The sequence below is a fragment of the Lemur catta genome, chromosome 12 (genome assembly GCF_020740605.2).
Source record: "Lemur catta isolate mLemCat1 chromosome 12, mLemCat1.pri, whole genome shotgun sequence".
Taxonomy (NCBI): Eukaryota; Metazoa; Chordata; class Mammalia; order Primates; family Lemuridae; genus Lemur; species Lemur catta.
This window is the reverse complement of record NC_059139.1, coordinates 44,137,408-44,163,585: the sequence shown is the minus strand read 5'-3', so window position 1 is coordinate 44,163,585 and position 26,178 is coordinate 44,137,408.

Genomic DNA, 26,178 nt, shown 5'->3' with positions numbered 1-26,178 from the left:
TTGATGGGCCCTTAGGTTGATTCCATATCTTTGCCATTGCGAATTGTACTGTAATAAACATATGAGTGCAGGTATCTTTTGGATATAATGATTTCTTTTCCTTTGGGTAGATACCCAGTAGTGGTATCGCATGATCAAATGGTAGATCTACTTTTAGTTGAGAAATCTCCATACTGATCTCTATAGAGGTTGTACTAATTTACATTCCTACCAGCAGTGTATACGTGTTTCCTTTTCACTGCATCCACACCAACATCTATTGTTTTTTGACTTTTTAACAATGACTGTTCTAATTGGACTAAGATGGTATCTTATTGTGGTTTTAATTTGCATTTCTCTGATGATTAGTGATGTTGAGCATTTTTTCATATTTTTTTTTGCCATTTGTATACCTTCTCTTGAACAATGCCTGTTCATTTCATTTGCCCACTTTTTAATGGGCTTTTTTTTTTCTTGCTGAGTTATTTGAGATCCTTGTAGATTTTGGATATTAGTCCTTTGTTGGACACATAGTTTGCAAATATTTTCTCTCATTCTGTACTCTTTTGATTATTTCTTTTGCTGTGCAGAAACTTTTTAGTTTAATTAAACTCCATTTGTCTATTATTATTTTTATTGCATTTGCTTTTGGGGTCTTAGTCATAAATTCTTTACCTAATCCAGAAGAGTTTTTCCTAAGTTTTCTTCCAGGATTTTTGTGGTTTCAAGTCTTCCATTTCAGCCTTAATCCATCTTGAGTTAATTTTTGTATATGGTAAAAGATACAGATCCAGTTTTCTGCATATGGCTATCGAATTTTCCCAGCACCATTTATTGAGTAGTGTGTTCTTTTCCCAGTGTATGTTTTTGTTTTCTTTGTTGAAGATCAGTTGGTTATAGATATATGGTTTTATCTCTGGGTTCTTTATTCTGTTCCATTGATCTATGTGTCTACTTTGATGCCAGTACCATGCTCTTTTCGTTACTATAACCTTGTAGTATAATTTAAAGTCAGGTAATGTGATACCTTCAGATTTGTTCTTTTTGCTTAGGATTGCTTTGGCTATTCAGGCTCTTTTTTGGTTCCATATAAATTTTAGAATTTTTTTTTCTAATTCTGTGGAAAATGATATTGGTATTTTGGTGGAAATTACATTGAATCTGTATATTCCTTTGGGAAGTATGGTCATTTTCATGATATTGATTCTTCCAATTTATGAGCACGGGATGTTTTCCATTTGTTTCTTTCATCTGTGACTTGTAGTTCTCTTGGTAGAGACCTTTCACCTCCTTGATTAAATGTATTCCTAGGTATTTTATGTTTTTTTGTAGCTATTGTAAATGGGATTGAGTTCTTCATTTGGTTCTCAGCTTGATTGTTATTGATGTATAGAAATGTCATTGATTTAAAAAATATATATCTATTTTTAATTATTATGGGTACATAGTAGTTGTATATCTTTATAGGGTACATGTGATGTTTTGATACAGGCATACAATGTGAATTAATAAAATCAGGATAATTGGGGTATCCATCACCTCAGGCATTTAACATTTCTTTGTGTTAGGAACATTCCAATTCTACTCTTTTAGTTATTTTGAAGTATACCATAAGTTATTGTTGTTTATAGTCACTTTGTTGTGCTCTCAAATATTGTTCACTCTATCTAATTATCTAACTATATTTTTGCATCCATTAACCATACCAACTTTATCCTCTGTTCCTTGCTACCCTTCCTAGCCTCTGGTAATGGTCATTCTACTTTCTGTCTCCATGAGATAAATTGTTTTTAACATTTAGCTCTCCCATATGAGTGAGAACTTGTGAGATTTGTCTTTCTGTGCTTGGCTTATTTCACTTGACTTAATGTTTTCCAGTTCTATTCATGTTGTTGCAAATGGTAGGATTTCATTCTTTTTTTGTGAAATGTGATTGATTTTTATAGGTTTGTTTTATAACCTGAGACTTTGCTAAATTACTTTATCAAATCTAGGGGTGTTTTGGAGGAGTCCTTAGGGTTTTCTGGGTATAAGATCATATCATTGGGCCAGGCATGGTGGCTCATGCCTGTAATCCTAGCACTCTGGGAGGCCAAGGTGGGAGGATCACTTGAGCCCAGGAGTTCCAGAGTAGCCTCAGCAAGAGCTAGACCCTGTCCTTACTAAAAATGGAAAGAAATTAGCTAGACAACTGAAAAAATTAACTGAGCATGGTAGCATACGCACACCTGTAGTCCCAGCTACTTGGGAGGCTGAGGCAGAAGGATCACTGGAGCCCAGGAGTTTGAGGTTGCTGTGAGCTAGGCTGACACCATGGCACTGTAGCCCAGGCAACAGAGTGAGACTGTCTCAAAGAAAAAAAAGATCATATCATTAGCAAACAGAGATAATTTGACTTCCTCTTTTCTAATTTGGATGCCCTTTATTTCTTTCTTTTGACTGATTGCTCTGGGACTTCCAGTACAAACTGAGTAGAAGTGGTGAAAGTGGGCATCCTTGTCTTATTCCATTTCTCAGGGAGAATGCTTTCAACTTTTCTCCACTGAATATGATGTTGGCTGTGGGCTTGTAATATATGGCTTTTATTAATTTGAGGTATGTTCTTTCTATGCCTAGTTTGTTAAGGGTTTTTATTATGAAGGGGTGCTGGATTTTTTCAAATGCATTTTTCCTGCATCTATTGAGATGATCATATGGTTTTTGTTGTTAATTCTGTTTATGTGGTGAATCACATATACTAACTTGCATATGTTGAACCATCCTTGCAACCCTTTGATGAAACCCTCTTGATCATGGTTAATTATCCTTTTGAGGTGCTGTTGGATTTGGTTTGCTAGTATTTTATTGAGGATTTTTGCATCTGTGTTCATCAGAGATATTGGTCCAGTTTTCTTTTTTTGTTACATCCTTTCCTGGCTTTGATATCAGGGTGATACTGGCTTTGTAGAATGAGTTGGGGAGAATCCCTCGTTTTTGATCTTTTGAAACAGTTTCAGCAGGATTGGCACCAGCTCTTCTTTGTATGTCTGGTAGAATTTGACTGTGAACCCTTGTGGTACTGAACTTTTTCTTTTGGGAGACTTTTTAAATTATTTATTCAATATCAATACTCACTATTGGTCTATTCAGGCGTTCTATTTCTTTCTGGTTCAATATCAGAAGGTTGTATATTTTCAGGAATTCATCCATTTCCTCTAGGTGTTCTAGTTTGTGAATGTTTAATTCTTCATAACGGTCTCTGATGATCTTTTGTATTTCTGTGGTATCAGTTGTAATGTCTCCTTTTTCATCTCTGATTGTGTTTCCTTCAATGAATTTTTCAGCTTCAGAATTTTTATTTGGTTTTTTAAAATGATATTTATCACCTTGATAAATTTGTCATTCATAGCCTCAGTTGAGTTTCTGTTATCTTTGTATTGGTTTTCAGATTTCTCTTCCATCTCTTTGAGCTTCTTTAAAATCAATATTTGGGATTCTTTATCTGGCATTACAAGGAATTCTTTTTGATTGGGATCCATTGCTGCACAATTGTGGTCCTTTGATGATTTCATATTTCCTTGATTTTTAAATGTTTCCTGTGTCCTTCCGTTGATATTTGCACATCTGATGTAACAGTTGCTTGTGTTGATTTTTTTGAAATTGCTTTTGAAGAGGAGAATTTTTTCCTGAAGATGTACACATGTTGTTCGTTGAGTAAGACACTTTGGCTTTGAGTGTGGATGCCTGGAGTAGTGTTATCTTTGTATGATTTCTTAGGCAGTACACAGGGTCAGTGGTATCTGTGATTTCCTTAGTGGCTTAGGGAACAGTTATTAGTTGGAGCTGTGGTGAAATATTTCTGGGACTTCAATGCCAGCTGAGGCACTGTTTGGGCCCCAGTGGTGGAAGCAGTGGGCTGAGTAAGCCTGATTTTAAGTCCCAGAGCAGGTTACTTTGGCAGGCTAGTGTGTCCTGGAGGGCCAATTCTTGGGCCTTCAGGTGGCTTACTCAGAAGGTAGTCGTTGAAGCAAAAGCTTGGGTGTGTGGGCAGGTTCTCAGGCCTCTGAGCAGCTGGTGTCATGAGGCAGGTGGTAGTAGCAATGGTGGATTTATCCACTAGGACTCAAGTGGTATTAGTGTTAGTGTTACTGGTAGCTGCAATGGATTGGACAGGCTAGTCCCTGTCCCACAGCTGCCTGTAACAGGGTGGTAGGTATTGTCCTAAGTGTATTTAGGAGAGCTTGGTCTCTCCTGTCCCCTTCTGTCCAGGTGGCAGCTGTAGTCATGTCACCTTATACTTGTCCAGAGGTGGGACATGGCCCAACATTCAACTCTCAAAATGGCACTGACTTTGGTTTGCAATCAAAGAGGGAAGGGCTCTTTCAGACAAGTGGCTTGGGCAAGAAACTGTGGGGAGTGTGGTCTGTTTGTGTCTCAGTCTCACAGGAGTCCATAGCAGGGCAGTGAGAATTTTCCTAGGTATATGCAGGAGAACTTGGGCTTTCCTCTCCCTCATCAGCTGGGCAGGGCTGCAGCTGCATCAGCCCAAACTCAGCCTGAGGGTGGGGTACTGCCTAGCTTTAAAGTCTCAAACTGGCACCTTGGGCCTGTGACCAGAGAGGGTAGGGCCCATCTAGGCAAACAGCATTGGCAAAATGCTGGGGAGAGTGCTGTCCTCTCATATCTCAATCTCACAGCAGCCTGTAGCAGGGCAGTGGGAATTGTCCTAGGTGCACATGGGAGGGCTTGGGCTTCCCTGTCTCTTCTCAGCTGGGTGGCAGCTGCAGCTGTGTCAGCCTCATCTCAGCCCAATGGTGGAGTATTGCCCGGCTTTAAACTTCCAAAATGGCAACTTGGGCATATGAATAGTGAGGGTGGGGCCCTTCTCAGGCAGGCTACACTGGCAGGAAACAGTGGGGAGTGTAGATTGCTCAAGACTTTTTCCCACAGCAGCTGCCTGTAGGATGGTGTACTCTATCCCAGATGTATTCTGAAAAGCTTAGTTTCCATGCCCCTCCCCAGTCAGGAGGGTGCTGCAGCTGCATCAGCTGAAACTCAGCCCTAGGGCAGTGTGCAGCCCACTGTCGAACTCTCAATATGGCACCTTGGACCTGCATCCAGAAAGGCTGGGACCCCGCCAAGGCAAACAGCATGGGCGAGAAACTGTGAAAAACACTGTCTGCTCACATCTCAGTCTCAATATAGCCCAAGCAGGGTGGTTGGGGCCTTCCCAGGGCCTTCCCAGGAGTGCCTGAGCTCCTCTATCCCTCCTTGGAGCCATACAGTGGCTGCAGGTGCACCTGTAGTGCCCTGGTATCTAGGCTCTCAGAATGGCACCCAGCTCAAGCTTCTCTAGGCTTGGATGCCTGCAGGATTCCATGTGAGTTCCCTTTCTGGAGAAATGTCTCTGCAATCTCCAAGCACCTTCCTATGTTAGGTTTGAGAGTTGTGGAGTTGCATGGGTTGTGGGGTTCTCTTGTAGCCAAGATCATAAAAGCTGGTCTTGGAGAGTGGAGCCCTGAGGGCTTCTTTCGTATTATTTCCCCTGTCTTAGGAGCTTCTCTTGGCTCTTAGGCAGTCCCCAGCCAGGCAAGTTGCCCTGAACCTTCTCTTTACCCACTTTTAGTCACTTCCCTGGTGAATCCCAGTGTTCTTTCCTAGACAATCTGTTTGAAATGTAAGAATCTACTTACTGTAGAGGAGGCACATACTATTCGTGTCTAGTTGGCCATCTTGATGCTATCCAGCATTAGTTCTTTTCTTCTTCTTCTTCTTCTTCTTCTTCTTCTTCTTCTTCTTCTTCTTCTTCTTCTTCTTCTTCTTCTTCCTTCTTCCTTCTTCCTTCTCCTCCTCCTCCTCCTCCTCCTCCTCCTCCTCCTCCTCTTCTCCTCCTCCTCCTCTTCTCCTCCTCCTCCTCTTCTTCTCCTTCTTCTTCTTTCTTCTTCTTCTTCTTCTTCTTCTTCTTCTTCTTCTTCTTCTTCTTCTTCTTCTTCTTCTTCTTCTTCTTCCTTCTTCCTTCTCCTCCTCCTCCTCCTCCTCCTCCTCCTCCTCCTCCTCCTCCTCTTCTCCTCCTCCTCCTCTTCTCCTCCTCCTCCTCTTCTTCTCCTTCTTCTTCTTTCTTCTTCTTCTTCTTCTTCTTTCTTCTTCTTCTTCTTCTTCTTCTTCCTTCTTCCTTCTTCTTCTTCTTCTTTTCTTCTTCTTCTTTCTTCTTCTTCTTCCTTCTCCTTCTCCTTCTTCTTTCTTCTTCTTCTTCTCCTTCTTCCTCCTTCTTCCTCCTTCCTCCTCCTCCTCCTCCTCCTCCTCCTCCTTCTTCCTCCTTCCTCTTCCTCTTCTTCCTCTTCTTCTTCTCTCTCTCTCTCTTCTTTTGGGACAGGATCTCACTCTGTTGCCTGAGCTACAGTGCAGTGGTGTCATCATAGCTCTGGGAAAAACTAGGGAATAGGGAGCACATGTGTTCCTGCTCTTGGGACCCCAACCCTGTCTTTCCTCTTACCCTGTTTGATTTGGAAATAAAAGTCCAGAAGCCCTGCTCTTCCTCTCCCTTGAAGCAAGAAAGAGTAGAGCCTACTCTTTCCTTGAATGGGGAAAGAGATGATGAAAAGGACAGGGAGAAAATATGTACTACTATTTCACAAAATTATCTTATATGAGTTTGGGAAACACAGCCTAATCTGTTCCTTTCTTGGATTTCCACAGTATACGTATTTTAACATATCAAAGACTCTGAGAAGTTCTGTAATATGAAAATGTGTTTGAATTTATTTAAACCAGAGGCTCCTAATTTGTTTGCTCACTGAACCTATCCCGTAGAGCTAGTGTTCTTGAGAATGCTCTTTAGGAAATCTTTAGTAGCTCCATTACTGTCCATGCCTGAGAAGATCTTAAGAAGAAATTCTGGTGTCTTCTCACAGAGGGAAAATGGTTGTTTTTGTCTGGTAGAGTTTAACTCATCTGAACCCTCCTTTGCCCTCAACCTCACTGCCTGAACCTTTCCAATGTTCTAAGACTGTGCTTTCTAACATTCCTAGAAAGGTCATCCTTTCCTTAGGGCTTTCCATGGGCTTCTAGGTCACTGCAGTTCTTCCATTAGGCATCAAGAACACGGGCCATTCCTTGGCATTATCAATGACATGAACCCAGAGCCACTAAGCACTTGAAGTATATTCCTAGAACCCTGCCCATGTACTTGGAAAGTCATTCTTGAGCTAAGAACTGTGGCAGAGAAGGGGACTCAGGTCAGGGCAAAGTGGTCACTGGGTGCCTTAGCCACAAAGAAGCAAAGAGCCCAAAAGGTAGAAGAGGAATTAAAACACACAAGCCCCTTGAAAAGAATATATGCACTGGAACACATACACAGTAATAGAGAATTTCAGAGGAGTAACTTTAGACAAGAGGCTTTTTTTGGAGTCATGTTCCTTGATGGTTTTCCTCAGTGTGGGTCTGGCCTTAAGAAGGGAGTGGTAAAAGGAAGTTGCAGCCACAGACCATAGAAAACCACGTCTGGCCCCTTCAGTGCTAGAGGGAGGAGTTAGACCTCTTCCTCTGCCTTCTTTCTAAGCTTCCAGTTCAAAGACTGAGGTCTGAGCTAATCTTGTCGACCTTTCTTCCTCCATAAATGGGAAAAAACTCTACTCCCGAAAGGAAACTAAGCTCAGCTGTAAACCTTGGAAGCATCAGAGCTGGGAGACCCTGGGGTTGGATTCGGCTGTCAGCTCAGGGATTCTGGGAAGCAGCAGACAGTGGGAGGCCTCAACAGGGCAAGGAAAGGCTTGGGTTCCTCTGTGTTAGCTGATCCAGGGGGTTTTTGGTTGGGCCACCTAACTTCTTCTTACTACACTCAGCTGACCCTAGAAAATGCTTGGCTTAACTGCAGAGCTGTATCAATTACAGTAATTTACATGAATTATTTACCAATTATCCTTGATTACCAGGCTACATGATCACAATTATGCATATCATCAAATGTGTGCCAGATCAACTTGGTTGTAAGATTTATTTGATTGCAATACTAATCATTGTGCACATCTGCTTAGTCTTCTTTGTGAGTTGTTCACATAGTATGGGCATTTTCTCGCACCTTGAAAATAATGGAGGTAATATTGGAAGTCACTTGCTATTCATTAATGGGAGAAAGGTAAGAAATGATCATTATATCTGCTTCCAAACCAAATAAATTCAGATTATTAGTTTGGAAGATAAAGTAAGGGCAATTGTACTTCGTTAATACACAAGCTTCTGTCCTGGAGGTCAGGAACTTGTCTTCTTCATGTTTCTACCTTAGACTCTAACATAGTAGGGATTCAATAAAAATTTATTGAATTGAATTTGAAATGACAGTAGGCTCCATTTCGTGGCCCAAACTATTAATGGTCACTATTATAAAATAATGCAGTCATGCAGTGCATTAATGATGTCTCCTCAACAATGAACTACATATGCCATGGTGCTTGGGGCAATAGGCTATATTATATGGCCTAGGTATGAATTGGCTATACCATCGAAATTTGTGTAAGTACACTCTATGGTGTTTGCACAAGGATGAAATTATTTAACGACCGATTTCTCAGAATGTATCCCCATTGTTAAGTGATATATAACTATACACTGAGACTATTTCTTCCATTATTTTGAAGCTTTCTAAGATCACATGTATGGGATTTTGTGAAGGCAAAAATATTACACGTAGAGTGAAATGCTGTATTGATGTGCCTTGAGTTCTTGACATCTCTGGCCCATATCACTCTACAAAGATAACATTTCACTTCTTGAGAAGGGGAGTTGAGCTCATTAACTGCTTAAATACACAAGGTAATGAGCTAGACCACCATTAATGCAAAAGCCATGTGTTGGTAGTATCAAGTAACCTGTGTTTGCTAAATTATTCGAAAAGTTATTATTGTTTTGAAAATTACATTTTACATGGTGTAAATTCAAACAGTACAAGACAAACCGTGTAGTATGATAGTGAAAGGTGACTCTTCCGTTCACCGCAGGGCCCCTTATTCACTCTCCAAGGGCAAGATTGTAGTTTCCTTTTGATCCCGTCCAGAAATCTTCTATGCATGTATTCATATATATATAGTTTGAAAATTAAGTAATTAGTAATTAGGTAATATTTAAGACATACAAAAACTATGAGGAATAATGCCACAAACATATGTATTCCCACCCTCTGATTTAATAAATAAAGCCAGTGGTCGAAGCCTTTTAATGCCTCCTCCTGATTCCATTTCCCTCCAGAGGTAATTGCTCTTCTGAATTTGGGTCCCAGGCTTGCTCCTCATACTTTTTATACTATATTTATGTATCCTAAGCAATGTGTAGTACAGTCATGCATTGCCTGACTATGGGGATATATTCTGAGAAATGCATCGTTAAGCGATTTTGTGCTTGTGCGAACATCATAGAGTGTACTTACACAAACCTGGATAGCATAGCCTACTGAGCCTACGCACACCTAGGATACAGGGTACAGCCTATTGCTCTCAGGCTACAAACCTGTGCAGCATGTGATGGTACTGAATTCTGTAGGAAATTGTAACACAATGGTCAGTATTTGTGTATCTATAGATATCTAAACATAGAAAAGGCACAGTAAAAAGACAGCATAAAAGATAAAAAGTGGCACACCTGTATGGGGCACTTACCATGAATGGAGCTTGCAGGACTGGAAGTTGCTCTGGGCGAGGCAGTGCATGAATAGTTAGTGAATGTGAAGACCTAGAACATTACTATATACTACTGTGGATGCTATATAGACTGTACACTTAGGCAACAATAAATTTATGAAAAAGTATTTTTCTTTTTTCAATAATAAATTAACCTTAGCTTACTGTAACTTTTACTTTATGAACTTTTAAATTGTTAACTTTTTTGCTCTTTTATATTAACACTTAGTTTAAAACCCAAACACGTTGCACAGTTGTACAAAAATATTTTTTAATATCACTATTCTATAAGCTTTTTTCTATTTAAAAAATTTTTATTTATTTTTAAAATTTTTTGTTAAAAAATGAGACACTGATTGCTCACAGTGGCTCACTCTTATAATCCTAGCACTTTGGGAGGCTGAGGTGGGAGGATCATTTGAGGTCAGGAGTTCGAGACTAGCCTGGATAACATAGTGAAACCTTGTCTTTACAAAAAAAAAAAAGTAAGAGACAAACACACACATTAGCCTAGGCCTACATAGGGTCAGGATCATCAAGACATTGCTAAGTGATAGAAATTTTTCAGCTCTATTATAATCTTATGCTACCACCATGATATATGTAGTGTGTCATTGACTGAAATGTTGTGTGGCACATAACTGTAATGTTTTTAAACAATGTATTAATATTTATGAAATCATATTGTGCATATTGTTTTGCCACATGATTTTTCCACTCAGCATTTTAAGAGTAATCCAGGTAGATGTGTACAGCTTTACTCATTTTCACAACTATATAGTATTCTACTATGTAAATATATCACAATGTATACATTAATTCTTTCTTTCTTTTTTTTTTTGGAGACAGAGTCTTGCTCTGTTGCCCTGGCCAGAGTGCAGTGGCATCATCATAGCTCATTGTAACCTCAAATCCTGGCTCAAATGATCCTCCTGCCTCAGCCTCCTGAGTAGCTGGGACTACAGGCATGCACCATGATGCCCGGCTAAATTTGATTCTTTTTTATTCTATGTTGCCCAGGCTTGTCTTGAACTCCTGGCCTTAAATGATCCTCCAGCCTTGGCCTCCCAAAGTGCCATGATTATAGGCATGAGCCACTGCACCTGCCCTACATTAATTCTCTTTGATGGACAATTAGGTTGTTTTCACTTTTTGCTACCACAGACAATACTGTAATGAGCAATCTTGTATGTGCCTCCTGATGTAAATGTGAGAGTTTCTCTAAGGTATATACCTAGGAATGAAATTTCTCATTCAGGGGGATATTCATATTTTAAACTTTTCTAGGTATTGCCAGATTGTTCTCCAAAGTGATTGTATACATCTTATAAAATTTATTTTTTAAATAATAAAGAGAACTTGACCTAGAGTGATACACATGTGTCATAGGCAATCAGTCAGGTTTTGGAATTTTATTGCTTTACTTATCAATGTATATTTCTTTCAAAAGGTGTGATTCTGGCAAGAGGTGGGGCTGGGATTTGAACCTAGGATTTCAACTTCAAACCCTGTGTACTTTCTTTTGCTTCAATTCTGTCTCCTCTACCTGAAGGCATCCTACCTCCTTGCATGTGAAATTTCAGCCTAAATGAAAATATGAATTCCTTTGTAGCTTGGATTGTACTTTATGTGATTGTAGAGGAGACCCTAATCCTTTGCTTCCTTTGGTCTCCACTGGTGATGGGTTTCAGGACACGATACCCCAAAATATGGCACCTTGGCATTTGAGAAAACAGCAGAAGCAGGAAGTTCATTCTCTCCTTCCCTTCCTCTTCTCTCCTGAAGCAGGTCATAAAACCTAAGAAGGATTCTCTGAGCTTCCCCTGAGGCCCTCATGTGAGAGGTGCCCTTTCTATGCCCAGAGGAAGGGAACATCCTTATTCCCAAAGACATAGGGACACCAAACAATCTGAACAACTAGGCTTTTTAAATTTTCCCATTTATTACCATTAGATCATACCCTTTTGTTCAGTTATATTTCTCTACCACTGTCCACTTCTTCATCAAACCTAGCATAAAAAATACATAGGTTTACCCATTTCTTCAGGTCTTCATTTTCTTATGAGGGCTCCCATGTCACATAAAACTTAAATAAATTTGAATGCCTTTTTTCTTGTTAATCTATCTTTTGTTACAGAGGCTTACCCATGAACCTAATGATAGGTGAGAAATGTCATTTCTTTTCTCCTGCATGATAATGAAGTATTTCTTCTGCTCCTCCTTCTAAACCTTAACTTCAATTTTTTTTGAGACCCAAGTAATACATGTCCCCCATTTAACCCTTCCCACCCAAGTCTCATTTTGCTCATTAGACTATACAGCAACTTTTTGGTGGATATATTGCTAGGTTCTTGTAGGGACAGTTTTTGAGACTATGTAATACCCTATATCTCATCCAACTTTCACCTACTAGTCTTAGCATCCACTAATAATTACTGCCTAACACAGCTGTTATTGTGGTGGTTATCAATTAGTGATGTATAAGCTTATTTAAACCTCAAATAACCTCAAGAATATGTTTTATTATCATTGTGAGTATAGACAAAGCAGCAAGGGAATTAATGAATATGAAGGGCTAGTTATTGTCTATATGTTCTCATCTGTTAAATAGCTTGATTTAGCCATTGTTCAATGTGTATATATATCAAAACATCATGTTGTACACCATAGCTACATATGCAATTTTTACTTGTCAGTTAAAAAAGAGTAAAAGTTGTAGAAGGGATCCTAAAGTTTCTTTATGCATCTCCAAGAATATGATTCTATGAACTTTTTTTTTTTTTTTTTTTGAGACAGAGTCTCACTCTGTTGCCCGGCTAGAGTGAGTGCCGTGGCGTCAGCCTAGCTCACAGCAACCTCAAACTCCTGGGCTTAAGTGATCCTACTGCCTCAGCCTCCTGAGTAGCTGGGACTACAGGCATGTGCCACCATGCCCAGCTAATTTTTTCTATATATATTTTTAGTTGGCCAGATAATTTCTTTCTATTTTTAGTAGAGACGGGGTCTCGCTCTTGCTCAGGCTGGTCTCGAGCTCCTGACCTCGAGCAATCCACCGGCCTCGGCCTCCCAGAGTGCTAGGATTACAGGCGTGAGCCACCGCGCCCAACCTGATTCTATGAACTATTAAGTACATTTGAATCTTATTCTGTACTTTAAAAAAATGCATCCCAATTCAGAATAAAACTGCCCTAACAACTTATACTTCATCTGGAGGAATTTATTTGCTGAAGTTGCAAAAAGAAAAAACTTCTCTTAAGAGGTGTTCTGCAGCATAAAGGCCTGTAGGCAGCCTCTGAACCCAAGAATCTAACTAAATAAAGCATAAATTGATGTTTCATTCTAATAGGACCTGCAGGGGTCAACTTCTCTTGAAAAGGAAGGTTAAATTTCACTGTGCATCAAGAGACATGTTCCTGCTTCTGATCCTCCTGTTTAAAAACATGTATATCAGGGGAGAGAATGCTTCATGTCCTTATCAAGTAGGGCATAACAAAATTGGAAATTGGTTCATGATTTATTGCACCTCTGGGGACACACTGAAGTGTATAGTAAAATTAACTTTTGGTATATACAGTAGCTGCTTGCACAGCATGAGTAAAGAAAGACCCTGTGAGTAGGAGAGGTCACAGATAAATGAGGCCAGAAATGGAAAACTTCCATGGGTTCAAGCAGCACAAATGCGTGTTGTTGGGATTTGCTAGCATTTGCATTCGATCTTTGTGGCTAGTAGGAACACAGACTCAGAAGGCCCTGCAGGTCCTCCTCTCTTCCTTCCTCCAGCCACCTGGACCTGTGAAAGTCCCTCTGATACAAGGGTCTCTTTGTTTGTGGTCAAGTCAGGACCGCTACCAGTCGGCAAGCAAAGAGAGTCGAGTAGAAGTCCAGGCTGCAGTTGCACAAGACCGTATTGTTGCAGCCTTGGGGTGGTGAGGCATTTTTGGCGAGCAGGATATTTTGAACACCCACAGGAGCTCAGGGTTGTGGACATAGCCATGGACAGGGAAAATATTTGATAGCAGAGCCCTTTCTGGAAATTCCCACGTGGTGAACAAGAATGTGCAGTGTAATTTTGGTTTCATATTAAAATTCCTTGAAGCAGACCCTAGGACTATATTGGGTTTTCAGATCTTTCCCTTAATGAAATTGCCAAATGCAACACTTTAGCATTAGGATTGCATTGCAGTAATATAAACCAAAAAGGGGCTAATTTACATTTGTGCCCACACCATTAATGTAAATTGGTTATTAGCTATTTATGCTAAAGAGCAGAAATATAAAACATAAAGGTAGTTTTATTAACTACATCTTGTCCTCTGAAATCTGCTGTGCATGGAGTTTACAATCAGTGATTTTTTTTCCCCCTCTCCATGCAGTGTGGCATTTACTCTGCCTAATTAACATATTTATTAACAAATTACTGCCCCCTTCTGCAATTTGCATTTTATAACACATTACCACAATGAAGTTAATAAGGCAGTCCCGTGCCGTGCTTTTGTGATTATACTGGAATGTTGCATTAGCCTTTTTGTCTTCTTTTGCCTTCATTTCTGTTTTAGGCAGGGGTAATTAAAGAAAAATGGCATTTATAAACAGTAATAATGCAGGAATAATGGGGGTGTAAATGAGTTTTGGTCATCTCATCCTTTTTTTGAGACTGTGGGCAGGTGTGAGCAGGAATGTGGGTGGGAGAGGGACCAAATCGTGCATCTCATTCTCTGCTGACCAGGTCATCTCCTGGCTCACCAATCTGGAAAGGCTGTGCTTCTCAATTTTTCTCTCATTCTGATTGCTTTAGGATGTAGAAACCGGTGAGAAGTCAAGAGCATAAGGAATGTGGGACCAGTTCTTGGGACATTAAAAAAAAAAGTACATATTTGTTATAAAAAGTTTCTAGAACTGTTTTTCAACCTTAATAATACAAATGCCTGTGTATTGTATCAGATATTAAAGTTAAATAAAAATTTCTAGGGGTGGATGGCAGGAGATTCCAATGTGTAGCCAAGGTTGAGAACTGCTACTCTTAAAGGGGCTTTCTAGACCAGGAATTCTAGACTCTTTTGGTGTGAAAACACTCTTTTTTGTTCATTTTTTAAATGACACCATCTAACTAAAAATATGTAAAACTTTTAAGTTTATTCTTAAAGTTGGAATTAAATAAAATGAATTTAGTTTTGAGAATTTGGGGTGAAATTTAATGTGAGCCATATGTAAGGGTCATTAATCTGGGCAGGGACTCATCATTTATATGAGCCTAAGTCTTATTTCTTCACAAATGGCTTCCTTTTAAATTCAACCCTCAAAGCAATGTTCACAGTGGGGCTTTCTTAATACCTTATGAACCTAAGGGGAGCAGGCACTGCCAACACACCTGTTGGTCTCATCGACTTTCTCCCTTTGAGCTCTCTGCTTGGTTTTTTTTTTCTCTTATTCTATGCTTAGATCTTATTTCTTGCCTACGTAAGGGCCAAGGGAAAGCTTCTCCTCTGTCCTACGAAGGTTTGCTGAAAATGAACTGACGATAGATAGATTAATAGGAGAAGAGGCATATAGATTTATTTAACATACTTAAGCACAGGGGAATTGCATGAGAATGATTACTCAATAACCCAGTGGGGTATAGATGCTTATATGCCCTTCTTCATAGGAGAAGGAAAAGTTGGGGAACGTAGGCAATTCTTTTGAGGGGTAGTAAATAATTTTTAGGGGGACTGAATGGACCAGGGAGGTAGAAATTAACTTGTAAATGATTCTTTTTGGAATTTGAGTGTGCCCAAGATGCAGACATTTTCTTGCGAAAAAGTCTGTCCAGGTATGGTTGCATTCCTCAGTCTTCTTTTTTTTTTTTCTCAGTCTTCTTTTCTGCAATAGGTAATGAGATTTTAGGGAGGGGATGGAGGGTAATTGTGTTCTCTTTGGTGGGTCCAGTCTTAAGATAGATAAGGGGATATCAGAGTGGAGCCTATTTCAGTGTTTGATGACTTTTAAGGGCCTTTAATTTAAAATATCAGCATACCAGGGTGCCATATTTTGTGATGAAATTCTTTGGGCTCCTTCACCTATATATTTAATGTTTCCTTGCAAATAGCTTGAAATGCCACAAAAATGTAATGTAAATAACCAGTGTCATTTAGAGAGATCTGACAGTTAAAATGGGAGACCTTCACATGGGTGTAATTTTAAGGAATCTTGGTGATAGCTATGCTTTTCTTGATAGCTTTTCCTGAGAAACTTCTCATTCTTCTCTTTTCATAGTTTTAGCCTGGGCTAAGAAATTGCTATAGAGAATGGGAACCATAGTCTTATCTTTACACTCTATCTCCTTTGTGATCCCATACTCATGCCTTCTTCATCAGTGACTTAAATACATGTCAGGACAAGAGGAAGAGAACTGAAGTGGACTGAGGTCCACCAAGAAGGGAGATTAGTTCATGGGTTTCCATGGTTTCTTACTTCCGAAAGAGGCTCCAGGTGAGAAGTCCTGAACTTGTGTAATGGGTATGAATTGGCTCCATGACGCTTACGTACAATTAAAAAAAGCATATTCCTTTATATTTTAAAAATCAAATTAGATATAGCTTATTATGTTTATTCTTTAAGAGCCTATGGTGTCCTTCAGCAGGTACTGTTGTCATGCTCCATATTCTTGGGTGAGAGGACATCCTGGAACACATACTCTCTGTATATGTTTCCTCTTCTCCCTGCCAGGTTTGCCTAAGACTAGTTGTATCAGTGTCAGGAAAACGTGTCAGTACAGTTCATCCTAGTTTATTGGAATAAAACTTAGATGCCCAGTCCATGGACAATTCCCTAGAGCTTGTCAACTTAAAATCACTTGATCCATAAATTTGGAGAGGAGAGCTTTATTTCTTATAAAGGATTGCAGTCTGCAGGCTGGCCAGCCCTCAGGCTGGGAAGCATAACCTCTGGCAGAGGCCAAAAGCTGGTGCTTCGAAAGATGAAGGGTGAGACAGGAATTTATGCTGAATGGGTTGTCTAAGTATACATGTTCAACAGGTTATAGGAGGAGCTACGAATATTCACAAAGGGGGATATGCCTGTATGTTGTAAGCAAATACGCAAGTTACATATGTCCCATATTCACTTTGGGGTGGAGACTAACATTTAATGCACTAAAATGAGGCTCTATATGTCAAAAGGTGAGGCAGAGGATACAGAGGCATATTGTCTGTGCACAGCCTCTGCAAACCGGCCAGAACCAGGACATGGCCAGTGTTCTCTTATCAGGAAAAGGGAGGGGAGTCTGGTTGAGCTGGTCTCTGTTTAGCCCTTAGGAAAGAAAGGCTAATGGCAGATAGTGAGGGAGCAGGTATAATGAGGCATGTCCAACCTCTCATCATGGCCAGGAGCTCAGTTTTTAAGGTTTCTCTGGGGTCCCCTTGGCCAAGGGGAGGCATCTGTTCAGTTGGTTGGGGGGCTTAGGATTTTATTTTTAGTTCTTAAGCTATTTTGTTTCTCTTCAAGCTCATATTTGTCCAAGAGTGATTCCAGACTAGAGGCCAGATGTCCAGCTGTCTTGACAGAGCCCAAAATGCACAAGAGCATTAATAAGCAATACCCTATATTAATTTGGTACTTTAATTTCTGGCCTAAAATTAAGCCAGTTAATTTTAATTCTGAGTATCAGGGAAAAGCAAAAAGACCCTAAAGCAGGTTTCTTAGGTTGGGATTAATTCATAGGCCTTCTAAGGGTCTGGCTGGGCTTTTAATAGGTTTGGGAACCTGCTGAAATTGAATGAAAAAACTTGAGTGAATTTCGTATACATTTTTTTGGGTAGAGACATCTATCAGATCCTCAGTGTGATTTTTGGCCTTAAATAGGTTAATAACTACTCCTAATTTTGGATTTTAGGATTATGAAAAATGTACATTATGTGGATAGGGTGGGATCTTCAGGATAGGCCTTTAAAAACAAATATTTGTAGTCATCATACATGTGCTAAACTATAGAAATCTGACTCCTCAGTTCTAAAGCCTCTTCTGACTCTTGTTCCCTTGGGTGTCAGGTTACCCAGAATAGGAACCCACCAGAGCCAAATGAATGCAAGGGATACACAGAACCATAGGAAGGTGGGCATTTCCTAGGCTCAATCTTCCCTGGCTCTCGGTGAAGCCAAGGGGGCTGGGGGCTGGGTGCTATGGGGGAGCTGGAGAGGCAGTAGCCACAGGCATGTGATGACATTCAGTCCATTTCTCTATTGGTGTAGGTAAATCCTTAGTTTAGTGTCCTGGAAAAAACAAGCAGTGACTACTGATTCCTTTATCCCTGTAAAATAACAGACTCATGGGTTTCTCTGAGGAAATAGAGCCACATGGTTGTACATAAATTTCATTACTCTTATTATCATCACTCCTATTTTAATTTGATTTAAAAATTTTATTGGTCCTAATTGTAGCAGTTATGAATGTTTATGTTATTTTCTGCCATTTCTAATTTCTATAAAGAATACAGATCTTTGCTTCTTAATAATTGAAAATGACTCCCACTTAATGGATTCATGCATTCATATGGAATTTCAATCTTTGGCTTTGACATTAAGGGTTAGTATATATTACCAGCTCGTTTAAAAAATTATATTGTTTTCTAAACCCAGTAATGTCCAATCAGTATGATCTAATAGTCTGATGGTTTTCATTATGGAGGAAAATTAGTCAATTTGGGATGCAAAAAAAGCTAAATAAACATGTTTTTATATGTGAAAATAAGAATAGTGCTTAATGATATTTTGCTATTGGCTTTTGCTAAAGAGTTGTTTTTTTTTTTTTTTAAATTTTCATTTGCAGTAATGCCAGATGGGTACCTCTGTAGATAATGGGTAAGAGTATATATTCGACACTTTCAGGTCCTAAAGAGTTAAAACATATTTAGTCCACCCTTGTTAAAACAGGCTGTTATGTTGGGAAGACTTGTATAAATACTCAGTAAAGGCCTTGTGAGAGAATAACCTGCCGCACTCTATTTGTGTTATGGTCACCGTATGCATAAGCTAATTTTAAATATTAAAACTCTAATTATGAAAGACCACTTCCCTGAAAGACAGGCCATGTGGGGGTAGGGGAAAGGGTGAAGGGTGAGGACCTGCAGGATGAGTCACAGAGCCAGTGGGTGGATATGTGGAGGTAATATCCCCCCAGCTTTTGTGAGATCATTCCTTGGAGAGCCCCTATATCCTGGGGGAGAAACTCGAATTGGTTTGTTCCTCTGATTGTAATTTAGAAGATGGTATCCTCAGATAGAGTACTTCAATAGATAAGCCTCACATTTTGAGAAATAACAATAAGCTGCAATTTTGACCCAGGGGCAGGGAAGTTAGAGAGAAGAACCCTAAATAATATGGTGCATATTACACCAAGCCTTCTGTGGTTCAAGAGCACTTACTGGAGGGGAGGAGGTTTGGAGCTCAGTAAACAGCTCTCATGCTTTCACTGAGATTCTTGGGATCAGGTTTCTTTGTGTCTCTGTCTGACCCCATTTGTGTTTTCTTTACTCATTTTCCCCAGCATCTTGCTTTTTTAGTAAATGCCGCTTGAACCCAACTGCTTGACTCAGCTGTGCTAAGGGAAACAAGGAAAAGGTGTTGGTCCTGAACTTGGACCCAGGGAAGAACCACAGCGGGAGCCCTTGCCTGCTGGAGATTTGGGGGCCAGGCAGTACCAGATTTTTGATCTGGATTTGAAGCCCTATGCTGTCACTTTATAACTGTGTGACATTGGGCAAAATCACCGAAACTTCGAGCACCTCAATTTTCTCATCTGTAGAATAGGGATAATAATACTTGCCTCATGAAACTGGTGTTACACCAAGGTGTCCATCCAGTCTGGCTGCAGATTTCAGGACCCCAAACATGGCATGGAAGAGGTGCCATGAAGAGTGGAAAAGTGGCATCTTACCAGTCACCCACCCATATGGGGCAGAGTGTAGATGGTGAGAGGGATCTCTTGATGCTTTGCTAACACTTGAGGGCAAATCCTGGCTAGAACTGAGGCTGAGTTTTCTGCCAGCCCATTAGGATGCGTACTCAGGGTTAGGTTTCATATACACAAAATGAAGATGTTGATTTTTTTTGTATACCTGATTTTGTTTGAAATTCATACCTATTATGGAGCTATACATGGGTTTTAAGAGTACAGAAAAGACATACTCAACCTGGGTCGAGGTGTAAAAGAAGAGTTCCTTAAAGTGCTGGCACCTGAGTTAAATCTTAAATGCTGAATAGGGGTTACCCATGGAAAGGGGCTTGGGGAAAGGAGCTCTAGGCAGATGGAATAGCATGAGGTTGCATGGTGTGTGTGGAGGACACCTGATAATTTGGAGTTACTGCAGTGTAATTAACTGTATTGAAGGTGTAGAAAGATGATTCTAGAATGGCATTGCCCAATAAAAGTTTCTGTAATAATGGTATATTTGTTTTCTTTTGCCATAACAAATGACCACAAAATTAGTGACTTAAAATAGTGCAAATTTATCATCTCACAATTTTGGAGGTCAGAAGTCCAAAATGGGTCTCACAGGGCTCAAATAAAGGTGCCATCAGGGCTGCATTTCTCTCTGGAGAGTCTGGAGGAAAATCAATTTTCTTGCCTTTTCCAAGTTTCAAGAGGCTACCCGAGTTCTTCGGTTTCTCCACCTTCAAAGCCAGCAATGGCTGGCTAAGTCTTTCTCATGTTGTCACTCTGACACTGACCATTCTGTCTCCCTCACCCACATTTAAGGACATTTATGATTACATTGGGCCCATGCTAATAATCCGGGACAATCTCCCTATTTTAAGGTCAGTTGATTAACAAACTTAATTCTGTCTGCTACCTTAATTCCTCTTTCCATGTAATATAACATTCACATGTTCTGGGGATTAGGACATGAGTATCTTTGGAAGGCTGTTATTCTGCCTACCACAGATAGAAATGTTCTATATCTGTGCTGTCTAACATAGTAGCCACTAGCCACATGTGGGTATTTAAATTTAAACCAATTAAAGTAAATAAAATTAAACATTCAATCTCTCAGTCACATTAGCCACAATTCAAGTGCTCAATAGCCACATGTGGTTATTGGTTACATACTGGGCAGTACTGCTCTAGAAGGTAGGACGTACCAGAGAAGATAGCCCCAGTGCTTCCCAACCTCTTCCATTAAGGTACCCTTGGCAGTAGATGAGCTTACATGGCATCAGGAGATGTAGGGGAGCTCAATGAGACCCAATTCACACCAACTTTTTTTGGAGAAAAAAGTTTTTATTTTGTCCAATAATATCTTCAAGTTTATTTTGTTAAAAAAGTATATATATTTCCATATTTTCAAGTAAAACCAGCATTCTGTAAAAGTCACCATGTTTATTCTGGAACTCTCCTGGCCCATTGCCATGCATTCTAGTGGTGAGATGTATATCAACAGGAGAAGCCCAGCAGTGGAAATTTCTGGGCAGAGGAGGAATATGGTCAGATTTGAAGAGGGACCACAAGGAGGCATGGGGGCAGGTGATGGCTTTGACAGCAAATAGACTGGAGGTAAGACTAGCTAAGAGGCTGTGAGAGGACAGTTACGTATTCTTGCCCTCTTGAACTCAGGTGATGTTATGTGGCTTGCTTTGGCCAATGAAATGTGAACCAATGAAATGTGGGGCGGAAGCTTTAAAGGGCAGTTCCTGCTTCATGATACTCTCTTTTTGCTCTTTGTGATACTTTCTTCCTGCACAACAAACAGTGGTTCAAATGAGGCTGCTCCATCAATGTTCATCCTAGAGTGAAGAAGTGTTGGCATGGCACTGCAGCTGCTCATGATGGGCTTACCAAATGAGCAAGAAAGTAGTGATGTTTTTGTCAGCCACTGAGATTTTGGGATTATTTGTTACCACAGCAGAGCTTAGCTTACGCTGATTGATACAAAGATGGTGCAGCATACTTGGACAGAGGTCTTGGCTGGATAAAATGTGTACCAAAGAGATGTTGGCTTTTTAAAAAAAGTTTTTTTTTTGATGTTGACTTTTAAAAATGATTACAGCTGAAGGGTGATCCTAAGCCTTAAACTACATTTATACTGTTTACTTGTCTTTATATAACAACCATTCTCTTTTTTGACCTAAGTTAAGGTTCTTTTTACTATTTAGTTTATGCTTTTAGACAAATCAAATTACATAGAGCCAAAATCAGTTCATGGGAATACTCTCTGATTAGATTTGGGTTGCAAGAACAGACCATGGAAACATAATTTAGTGGAGACAAAAGATTTTTCTGTTAACTAGAATTGTTGGAAATTGAGAAGATGGGTTTTGATCTTTTAGATGACTTTCTTCCCTGGTTTATTCCATTGAGTTGTCATTAGTTTGAGATTGCCCTTCCAATCCCAATAGATAAAATTTTGGTAGCAATTTTTAGAAAGGATTGAGCACTAATGGCAAGTTACTGGCTGACTTGGATATTTTTTCCTTTCCTTTATCAGTAGTGATACTATCTGTTTCCTCAGAGCAATAAAGAATGGTACTATTACATCTTATAAACAAAATGTTATTATATTCCAAAGCAAAATTAGAATGTATATTCCAAATGTAATGGGTCTGCTTCTGAAGACAGAGAATTTAATAGTCAGAAGAAACCCAGTAGCTGCATGGAAAAATGCTATGAATCACCCACAGTAGTATGTCATTTTTCTGTCCAACTTTGAGGAGTTTATATTATTGTTACCTGACCTGTTTGTGTGCATAAATGAAGGCTTGGAAAGAAAATGGAGTTACTTGTGGAGGAGGAGAACATGTATATTAAAATAGGTGTCATGAACCAGAAGATTTATGAGTTGACTGAGGTCCACTGTTCACCTGGATGGGCTTCTGTTTCCTTTTTTGTTTCTACAGTACAAAAATATCCTTTGTTTCTCTTTCTTGACCAAAGTATGAATCTTGAAAACCAGAGGAGCCACAGTCCATGTGCTTTTCATGGACCCTTAAGTGGTGGTGGTAAGGGGAGCGGGGGGCAGATAGGGTTGGTGTGTAACCTCATCAGGACCCAAATGCTGTAGACTGTTTGCTTCCATTGACGAAGTTCTTCCCTTGTCAAGGGAAGAATGTCAGGGAAGAAGATGTATGTATTAGGTGATACTTTTGTTCTTTTTTGATATTCTTAGGCCATTTTTGGAAGGGGACAGAAATATTTCCATACATTTCCTAAGCCTATGTATATTCAAGGTTATAAACTCTATATTTTTGTTGTGTATTAGTACATAGCCACTCTGCACTCAGCGCCTAAAACAGAGCTGACAATTCTTTTCCGCCGACAAGGGAGGAATTTTATTAATAGAAGCTTTTCTATATAAATGAGGCAAAACAAATAAACAAACAAATGAACAAAAATAAAAAAACCCTGCATAGTAAAGCGGAATATCTTAAAGTAAATGGTTGTAAAGTGACTCACATTTTCTCCTAGGAGCTATAGTAAAATTAAAGATTGTTTTTTCTGATTGAAGAACTGACAGTAAATAAGTCATAGGTATTATCAATATATTATAAAGGAGAGATACAGGTGTAGACTTCAGTAATAATTTAGTTGTTAAATTAATAAAGTAGTAAAATGGATATAAATCCATAAGGAGAGGCCAATATTGTGTAAGGTACATGTAGGAAACCATGTATCATGAATTTGACCCAAAATTAATGATAGCTATAACAAATATTGATTAAACATTAAATTACCCACAATTTCTCTTGCCTCCTTAGGAATGATTTAAATGTTCTTGCCCTTTAAAAGAGGCAGTCCATTGAGATTTTAACCAATATTTTCTTTTTCTCTTACAGTAAATTTCCATGTAGAAGACAGGCACTGTTGACCTTTATCACTGATCTTAAAATAGCAGGTGTTTCATAAATGAGTGTTATTTTTGATTATGGAACTTCTTCCTCCAAAAATTATTTTCTAAAATGAGGCTGATTATCCCATTCACAATAGCACATAAATATGAAATACTTAAGGATAATCTTAACAAGAAATGTTTAGGTCCAGTATGAAGAAAATTGTAAAACTTTACTAAGGGAAACAAGAGAAGACTTTATCTTCCTTGCAGGGGGAGGGGGGTTGCTAAATGTCTTAAAAATACGAATTATGTTAATTCTTTTCAAAATGGGCTTAATAAGATTCTAATTATTATTTCTATAAGATATTTTGGGAACTTAAAAATAATACCAAAATTGTTCTAGGAGAAAAAAATAGAGAATGGCCAAAATTTTTTTTGACAAATAATAATGAGGGAGCACTTGTACTATCATGTATTAAAATGTATTATACCACTTCACACACATTAGAATAACTGTTATCAAGAAACAAAAACCAAACTTTGGTGAGAATGTGGAAGAATTAGAATGTGCATTGCTGGTGGGATTATCAAATGGTGTAGTGGAAAACAGTATGGCGGTTCTTTAAAAAAATTTTTTTTTTTTGCTTTACATATATTATTTGCTCTAAATTTACAATATAAAGTAAATATTGTCCCTCCCAATTTTCACAGTGGAAAATTGAGGGTCAGAATGACTAATAATAGTGTTGTGCTCAAACAGAAAAATATTTTGCCAGAGATTTTCTTCCTCTCTTAAAAAATTAAACAGAGAATTACCATTTGACCCAGTAATTCCATTTCTGGGTATATACACAAAAGAATTGAAAGCAGGGACTTGAACAGATATTTGTACACCCATGTTCATAGCAGCGTTATTTACAATAGCTGAAAGATGGAAGGAACCTAAATGCCCACTGATAGATGAATGGATAAACAAAATGTGGTAAATGCAATGGAATATTATCCAGCTTTAAACAAGGACGTTCTGACACATACTACAACATGGATGAACCTGGAAGACATCATGCTAAGTGAAATAAGCCAGACACAAAAGGACAAATATTGTATGATTCCACTGATATGAGGTACATAGAACAGTCAAATTCAATTCTATTCATTCTGGGGGGACTGAAGAGTGGGAATTATTATTTAATGAGCACAGAGTTTCAGTTTGGGAAGATGAAAAGATTATAGAGATGAATGGTGTTGATGATTGTGTAACAGTGTGAATACACTTAATGCCACTGAACTGTACACTTACAAATATTAATAGTTAGAATGGTAAATTTTATGATGGTAGGCATGTTTTACCACAATAAAAAATACCAAAAAATTATATTACAGTATATAAAGTAGCAGAGTACTTTTTCAAGACTGATGCTCAGTTCAACATAACCACATAGTCAAGAAAGAGACTACTATTAATATGATTAATATGTTAATGAATTTAACCTTTGATATAAATAGCCATCATAAATAAGTTGGGAAAAGAAGAATTATTGAATAAATATTATGACAATTAGTAAACTGTTTTGTGTAAAAATACATACTAAACTCTTATGGTAATCTAAAATACCAGGTAGATCAAGGTGTTCAACTAAAAAATGAACTCATAAAAACTTATAGAAAAAGAAACAAGAATATTTGTCTAATCTCAGGATGGGGAAGGACTTTCTAAATATAAAAACAATAGGATTACAAAGAGACATTTGATAGGTTTCATGCATAAAAATACTTTTGTATGTCAAAAAGATCATAAAAACCAAAAGGCAAGTGATAAACTGCAAAAAATATTCGTAGACAAAAAGTTTTATTAACCTTATCATATAACTAGTTCATGCAAAAATAGACAATTTAAAGAAGGGAAAAAACAAAGGTTAATACTAATGTTCTTGCTGGAAATCTAAAATTTGAAAATTATTTTTGCCTATCTATGAACAAAGTTATTAAATTCTTAGTGTGGTTGAGGGTTCAGGAAGATGGGCACCCTCAGTCATAGCTGATGGAGGAACACGTTTGAATAGCTTTTCTGGAAAGGTATAGCAGGACTTTGTGATAGAAACAAAGCTTAAACTAGTTTAAGCAAAAAAGGGATTTTTGGGGGGCTTATGCAACCAAGAAATTCAAGGAATGGAAGTGGCTTTATGCAAAGTTGGATCCATTCTCTGGATTCATTCTCTGTCTCTATCTCTGTCTCTGTCTCTCTTGTTTGCTTGCCTTTCTTGGCTTTGTTATGGGTAGCTTTCTCTACATGGTGAAGAGATAGCTGCTGGCAGACCCAAGCTTACATTGTCCTTACCTCTTTTTTTTTTTTGAGACAGAGTCTCGCTTTGTTACCCGGGCTAGAGTGAGTGCCGTGGCATCAGCCTAGCTCACAGCAACTTCAAAGTCCTGGGCTTAAGTGATCCTACTGCCTCAGCCTCCCGGGTAGCTGGGACTACAGGCATGTGCCACCATGCCCGGCTAATTTTTTCTATATATAATTTAGTTGGCCAGATAATTTCTTTCTATTTTTTAGTGGAGACGGGGTCTCGCTCTTGCTCGGGCTGGTCTCGAACTCCTGAGCTCAGAAGATCCACCAGCCTCGGCCTCCCAGAGTGCTAGGATTACAGGTGTGAGCCACCGCGCCTGGCCTGTCCTTGCCTCTTGCTGTCCCAGAGAAAGAGAGAGAGTGAGAGCAAGCATCTTTTTTTTTTTAATAACAGTTTTATTTAG